Below are 7,221 nucleotides of genomic sequence, written 5' to 3'. Positions count from 1 at the left end.
TATAAATGTTTACAAAATAGACACAAGTACTTAAAAATATATTCTACGTTGAGTTGTACCACTGGAATATTTCCCTGTAGCTTGGTAACTACTATTTACATGGGTATTGTAAACGCGAATCCTGTTGATAGATCTATCGGGCCTGACAACCCCAACCGGACTGGACGACCAGTATTCAACGGTTGCACAGTACTTCGTTTTGGTGACTACACTTGGTACGGTGTAGTGAGATTTCATAATAAAGGGAATATGCGACGTTGATTAAATGTTAAGTATGGTTACCAAGTGCTCAACCACTTAGAATGCTTTACATACACTTGCGAGTGTATTATGTTTATGATTATGAAATCTTGTGGTCTATTAACATATTGAAATGATTGTTATGATAAACCTATGAACTCACCAACCTTTTGGTTGACACTTTAAAGCATGTTTATTCTCAGGTATGAATTAAGTCTTCCGCTGTGTATTTGCTCAATATAAGGACATTACTTGGAGCCGATCATCGCAATGGGACCAAATGTTGATGACTTCGTCCAGGTGGATTAGGACGGGTCCTTTCAGTTGGTATCAGAGCGGTGGTCGTAGCGAATCAGGTCTTGCATTAGTGTGTCTAACTAGTAGTTGTTAGGATGCATTAATGAGTCTGAACTTCGACCGTGTCTACATGTCAAAAGTTTTGCTTATCATTTCTAGTCCGAAATCATCTACTTATCATCCTTAGGAAATTACCTGCTTATCATTCATAAGTCTAGACACGTTTTACTGCATTTACTGCATTGATAGTGTATAGACGAATTCTTATCTTAGCATATCTGTTATTGCGAACTTTGACTGATACCTTTTCAAAGATTCTCCGTAATTTACGGGATTTTGGTATTATATATACATATGTAAATTATGTATTGAAGAGTACCAAATCTAACTCCTATAATCTATTCCATACCAAAAATTCATTTTCCCCATTATACAAGATGGATTCCGCATCTAGTTCGAATTCTTCAGATTCCGACAGTTATGCTGATATGGATTTCCATTCGGGCTCCGAAAGTAGCGTCACCGGAATGGATCAACCAATTTCCCATCATCTATTCTGGATGAATTGGGGATGGGTTCGTAATATACTAAATCACTAGAGATAAGAAGAAGGTTGTAGTGACCCGAACTTTTCCATGTTTATATATATTAATTGAGATTGATATTTACATGATTAAATGTTTCCAACATGTTAAGCAATCAAACTTGTTAAGACTTGATTAATTGAAATATGTTTCATATAGACAATTGACCACCCAAGTTGACCGGTGATTCACGAACGTTAAAACTTGTAAAAACTATATGATGACATATATATGGATATATATATATAGTTAACATGATACTATGATAAGAAAACATATCATTAATTATATTAACAATGAACTACATATGTAAAAACAAGACTACTAACTTAATGATTTTGAAACGAGACATATATGTAACGATTATCGTTGTAACGACATTTAATGTATATATATCATATTAAGAGATATTCGTACATCATAATATCATGATAATATAATAATTTAAAATCTTTTTTGATATTATAAACATTGGGTTAACAACATTTAACAAGATCGTTAACCTAAAGGTTTCAAAACAACATTTACATGTAACGACTAACGATGACTTAACGACTCAGTTAAAATGTATATACATGTAGTGTTTTAATATGTATTCATACACTTTTGAAAGACTTCAAGACACTTATCAAAATACTTCTACTTAACAAAAATGCTTACAATTACATCCTCGTTCAGTTTCATCAACAATTCTACTCGTATGCACCCGTATTCGTACTCGTACAATACACAGCTTTTAGATGTATGTACTATTGGTATATACACTCCAATGATCAGCTCTTAGCAGCCCATGTGAGTCACCTAACACATGTGGGAACCATCATTTGGCAACTAGCATGAAATATCTCATAAAATTACAAAAATATGAGTAATCATTCATGACTTATTTACATGAAAACAAAATAACATATCCTTTATATCTAATCCATACACCAACGACCAAAAACACCTACAAACACTTTCATTCTTCAATTTTCTTCATCTAATTGATCTCTCTCAAGTTCTATCTTCAAGTTCTAAGTGTTCTTCATAAATTCCAAAAGTTCTAGTTTCATAAAATCAAGAATACTTTCAAGTTTGCTAGCTCACTTCCAATCTTGTAAGGTGATCATCCAACCTCAAGAAATCTTTGTTTCTTACAGTAGGTTATCATTCTAATACAAGGTAATAATCATATTCAAACTTTGGTTCAATTTCTATAACTATAACAATCTTATTTTAAGTGATGATCTTACTTGAACTTGTTTTCGTGTCATGATTCTGCTTCAAGAACTTCGAGCCATCCAAGAATCCATTGAAGCTAGATCCATTTTTCTCTTTTCCAGTAGGTTTATCCAAGGAACTTAAGGTAGTAATGATGTTCATAACATCATTCGATTCATACATATAAAGCTATCTTATTCGAAGGTTTAAACTTGTAATCACTAGAACATAGTTTAGTGAATTCTAAACTTGTTCGCAAACAAAAGTTAATCCTTCTAACTTGACTTTTAAAATCAACTAAACACATGTTCTATATCTATATGATATGCTAACTTAATGATTTAAAACCTGGAAACACGAAAAACACCGTAAAACCGGATTTACGCCGTCGTATTAACACCGCGGGCTGTTTTGGGTTAGTTAATTAAAAACTATGATAAACTTTGATTTAAAAGTTGTTATTCTGAGAAAATGATTTTTATTATGAACATGAAACTATATCCAAAAATTATGGTTAAACTCAAAGTGGAAGTATGTTTTCTAAAATGGTCATCTAGACGTCGTTCTTTCGACTGAAATGACTACCTTTATAAAAACGACTTGTAACTTATTTTTCCTACTATAAACCTATAATTTTTCTGTTTAGATTCATAAAATAGAGTTCAATATGAAACCATAGCAATTTGATTCACTCAAAACGGATTTAAAATGAAGAAGTTATGGGTAAAACAAGATTGGATAATTTTTCTCATTTTAGCTACGTGAAAATTGGTAACAAATCTATTCCAACCATAACTTAATCAACTTGTATTGTATATTATGTAATCTTGAGATACCATAGACACGTATACAATGTTTCGACCTATCATGTCGACACATCTATATATATTTCGGAACAACCATAGACACTCTATATGTGAATGTTGGAGTTAGCTATACAGGGTTGAGGTTGATTCCAAAATATATATAGTTTGAGTTGTGATCAATACTGAGATACGTATACACTGGGTCGTGGATTGATTCAAGATAATATTTATCGATTTATTTCTGTACATCTAACTGTGGACAACTAGTTGTAGGTTACTAACGAGGACAGCTGACTTAATAAACTTAAAACATCAAAATATATTAAAAGTGTTGTAAATATATTTTGAACATACTTTGATATATATGTATATATTGTTATAGGTTCGTGAATCAACCAGTGGCCAAGTCTTACTTCCCGACGAAGTAAAAATCTGTGAAAGTGAGTTATAGTCCCACTTTTAAAATCTAATATTTTTGGGATGAGAATACATGCAGGTTTTATAAATGATTTACAAAATAGACACAAGTACGTGAAACTACATTCTATGGTTGAATTATCAAAATCGAATATGCCCCTTTTTATTAAGTCTGGTAATCTAAGAATTAGGGAACAGACACCCTAATTGACGTGAATCCTAAAGATAGATCTATTGGGCCTAACAAACCCCATCCAAAGTACCGGATGCTTTAGTACTTCGAAATTTATATCATATCCGAAGGGTGTCCCGGAATGATGGGGATATTCTTATATATGCATCTTGTTAATGTCGGTTACCAGGTGTTCACCATATGAATGATTTTTATCTCTATGTATGGGATGTGTATTGAAATATGAAATCTTGTGGTCTATTAGTATGATTTGATATATATAGGTTAAACCTATAACTCACCAACATTTTTGTTGACGTTTTAAGCATGTTTATTCTCAGGTGATTATTAAGAGCTTCCGCTGTCGCATACTTAAATAAGGACGAGATTTGGAGTCCATGCTTGTATGATATTGTGTAAAAACTGCATTCAAGAAACTTATTTTGTTGTAACATATTTGTATTGTAAACCATTATGTAATGGTCGTGTGTAAACAGGATATTTTAGATTATCATTATTTGATAATCTACGTAAAGCTTTTTAAACCTTTATTGATGAAATAAAGGTTATGGTTTGTTTTAAAATGAATGCAGTCTTTGAAAAACGTCTCATATAGAGGTCAAAATCTCGCAACGAAATCAATTAATATGGAACGTTTTTAATCAATAAGAACGGGACATTTCAGTTGGTATCCGAGCGTTGGTCTTAGAGAACCAGAATTTTGCATTAGTGTGTCTTATCGAGTTTGTTAGGATGCATTAGTGAGTCTGGACTTCGACCGTGTTTACTTGAAAAATGATTGCTTAACAAATTTTGTTGGAAACTATATATTTTTAACATGTGAATATTATGTGATATATTAATCTCTTAACGCGTTTGATATTATGTGATAGATGTCTACCTCTAGAACAAGTCCCATTGACTCACCTAATAATAATGAAGAGTCAAATGTAAATTGGAATGATTCGTGGACTGATTCACAAGTTCCCGAAGAGGAACCGGAAGAAGAGTCGGAACCAGAAGAAGAATCGGAACCGGAAGAAGAATCAGAACCGGATGAAGAAATAGAACCGGTGGGGGAAATAATAAAACGGTTAAGTAAAAGAAAATCCTCAACCAACCGACCAAGGTTAATTATGGTCAATGGTGTTTCCGCCAAGGAAGCAAAATATTGGGAGGATTACCAATTCTCCGATGAATCGGATTCCTACGAGAATTCCGATGATGTTATAGAAATTACCCGAACTGAATTTAAAAAGGCAAAAGAAAATAATAAGGGAAAGGGCATAAAAATAGAGAAATCTAATTCCAACCCCGATGAACTTTATATGTATCGTCAACCCCCGAAGTCCTTAAGTTGTAACAATGACCCGGGAACCTCTAAACCACCAGGTTTTTCTAAACCAATGTGGATCACGACGGCTCGTATTAGGGGAACATCATATATCCCTAGAAACTTGGCAAAACGAACCAAAACCGAAGAAGAAGAAACAAGCGAGTCGGAATAAGATAGTTGTATTCGTGTGGTGTAATATATGTAATATAGTGTGCTTATGCTTTATGATATATGTAAAAATTGCTTGTATTAATAAGTATATTTTTTTTATGAATCTAACTCTTGTCTATTTTACAGTATAAAAACACAAAATGGATAGACAACCCAATATTTTAAGAGACCTACCCGGAGACATGATTGATGAAATCTTGTCTAGAGTCGGTCAGAATTCTTCGGCACAACTATTTAAGGCGAGATCAGTTTGTAAGACATTCGAAGAACGTTCCAAGAATGCCTTGGTTTATAAAAGGCTTTCGTTCGGAAGATGGGGGATATCACATTGGGAAATCCATAAGTTACGATGTGTTTACTTTGACGCATATATTGCGGGGAACCCAAATGCTATTTTACGCAATGGGTTAAGAAATTATTTTGACTCAATATATCCGAATATTGGACTTCATGATTTAGAAAAAGCGGCTAACATGCAACATAAAGAAGCATGTTATGCTTACGGATTAGTAATGTTCGCTTCTCACCAAAGTGAGAACAAGAACATCGGGCTACAACTATTAAACAAAACGTTCCCACAAGTGACGGAGTCGGTAATTGGGGTAAGAAATGAGGTTTTTAGATTGTTACGGGACTGTTGGACATTACGTAACCCTCGTCCCTTTGACGACGTTACAACACGCTGTCTTATCAACGGCCATAACGGTTATGTTCCACAAGACCAAGGATGGGAAGTAGTCCTAGTAAAACCAGAATGCATGACTTGTTTCTGGACGTATGAATTACGTGTCTTTATTGCCTTTGCTGAACGACTTGTGTACTAGCTAGAATTATCTTCACAACCATCTTGTATCAAATTTATTGTGTGCTATATTTCATGCTATATGTAAAATAAGCGGTATTGTAAGTTGTAAAATATTGTGTAAAAGTTTGAACGCGAAATATTATTATAATCAGTTTTTCATATAGAATTGTAGTAGTTAAATTGTATATTAGCTACTAAGTATGAACTTAACGGGTAGGTACTACCCGAATTTAAACTTATAAAATGCTAATATGAAGAAAAAGCTTTTATAAATGAGTTCATATTATGCTACGAAATACTATTAACTACTCTTAATATTCTGTATGATTAACTTGTTCCATTTGACTATTTTTAAGGAAATGGCACCGACTACTCGACACACCGTGAATATGAATGAAGAGGAATTCCGTACTTTTCTAGCTTCAAACATAGCCGCAGTACAGGCTGCGCTACATACCAACAATAACCTTGGATCTAGTAGTACAGGAAATCGTGTAGGATGCACCTACAAAGAATTCACTGCCTGCAAACCTTTGGAATTTGATGGAACCGAAGGACCGATCGGATTGAAACGGTGGACCGAGAAGGTCGAATCGGTGTTTGCCATAAGTAAGTGTACTGAAGAGGACAAAGTAAAGTACGCTACGCATACCTTCACAGGTTCTGCGTTAAAATGGTGGAATACCTATCTAGAGCAAGTGGGACAAGACGATGCGTACGCACTACCGTGGTCAGCATTCAAGCACTTGATGAACGAGAAGTACCGTCCCAGAACCGAGGTCAATAAGCTCAAGACAGAACTTAGAGGGTTACGAACCCAAGGATTTGATATTACCACGTATGAAAGACGATTCACAGAATTGTGCCTATTGTGTCCGGGAGCGTTCGAAGATGAGGAAGAGAAGATCAACGCGTTTGTGAAAGGATTATCGGAAAGAATCCAAGAAGATATAAGTTCACACGAGCCCGCCTCCATACAACAGGCATGTAGAATGGCTCACAAACTAGTGAACCAGATTGAAGAAAGAATTAAAGAACAGACTGCTGAAGAGGCCAATGTGAAGCAAGTCAAAAGAAAGTGGGAGGAAAACAGTGATAAGAATCACCAATATAACAACAACAGCAATTACAACAATAATCGCAGCAATTATCCCAACAATCGCAACATCAATCGCAACTACAACAAACGG

This window comes from Rutidosis leptorrhynchoides, chromosome 2 (assembly GCF_046630445.1).
Source record: "Rutidosis leptorrhynchoides isolate AG116_Rl617_1_P2 chromosome 2, CSIRO_AGI_Rlap_v1, whole genome shotgun sequence".
Classification (NCBI taxonomy): Eukaryota; Viridiplantae; Streptophyta; class Magnoliopsida; order Asterales; family Asteraceae; genus Rutidosis; species Rutidosis leptorrhynchoides.
This window is presented reverse-complemented; position numbering follows the sequence as displayed.